The sequence below is a fragment of the Rhinoderma darwinii genome, chromosome 1, assembly GCF_050947455.1.
Source record: "Rhinoderma darwinii isolate aRhiDar2 chromosome 1, aRhiDar2.hap1, whole genome shotgun sequence".
Classification (NCBI taxonomy): Eukaryota; Metazoa; Chordata; class Amphibia; order Anura; family Rhinodermatidae; genus Rhinoderma; species Rhinoderma darwinii.
In genome coordinates this window covers 447,092,527-447,093,568 of record NC_134687.1, presented here as the reverse complement: position 1 = coordinate 447,093,568, position 1,042 = coordinate 447,092,527, and positions in this window count along the sequence as shown.

Below are 1,042 nucleotides of genomic sequence, written 5' to 3'. Positions count from 1 at the left end.
TGCGTGTGTTTGTTTTAGGCAAAATCAAGACTGGGTCCTAAACAGAATAAAAGTATAAAAAAAAGCATTTTTTTTAATGCAATCCTGGTTTCAGCTCAAATTAAACACTTGCAAATGCCACACCAGCATTGTATGAACAAGACCTAAAAGATTTAGGCTGGGTTTACATAGAATGTTTTTATTGCAGTTTGAGTGTGCTTCTTAAATGTTTTATCATGATTTTGCAATGCGGTTTTCAGGCGTGTGGCTTGGTTTTAATGTGCTTTACCTACAGGCTGTAACACCCGCACGGCCAAAAACTGCATTGAAATAGTTGTGGTAACACGCATGAGTTTTTTTAAGTTGCGTTTTTCATAACAATTAAGAAGCACATCAAAAATGCGGTTCGGGTGAATTCACGCATCTTTAGTAAGAGTTTTCCTGGCGTTATTTGCCGCATTTTTAGCGGCATAAACCGCTGGGGCTAGATGTTAGGTTTAAGTCAATGGGGAAATAAAAAATGCCCTACAAACATGCCATTTTTGTATGTGGCGGTTTTTTATTTTAACTCGCATTTTCTGGGTCAGTGGTGTTTTTCCTAAATCGCAGCAAGCCTGGCTTTGGTGGTATTTTTCTTGCATAATTTTGTGGCATCTTTTCCCCACAAACCTCCATAGGATTTTTTTGCCTTCTTAAGGATATGTTCACACATAGCGTACTCGCTGCAGATTTTCCATCCTTATTTGCGGGTGTAAGTTCTGCAGTGTATTAGGCTGGGTTCACACGACCTATTTTCAGGCGTAAACGAGGCGTATTATGCCTCGATTTACGCCTGAAAATACGGCTCCAATACGTCGGCAAACATCTGACTATTCATTTGAATGGGTTTGCCGACGTACTGTGCTGACGACCTGTAATTTACGCGTCATCGTTTGACGGCTGTCAAACGACGACGCGTAAAATGACTGCCTCGTCAAAGAAGTACAGGACACTTCTTTGGACGTTTTTGGAGCCATTTTCTCATAGACTACAATGAAAACAGCTCCAAAAACGGACGTAAAAA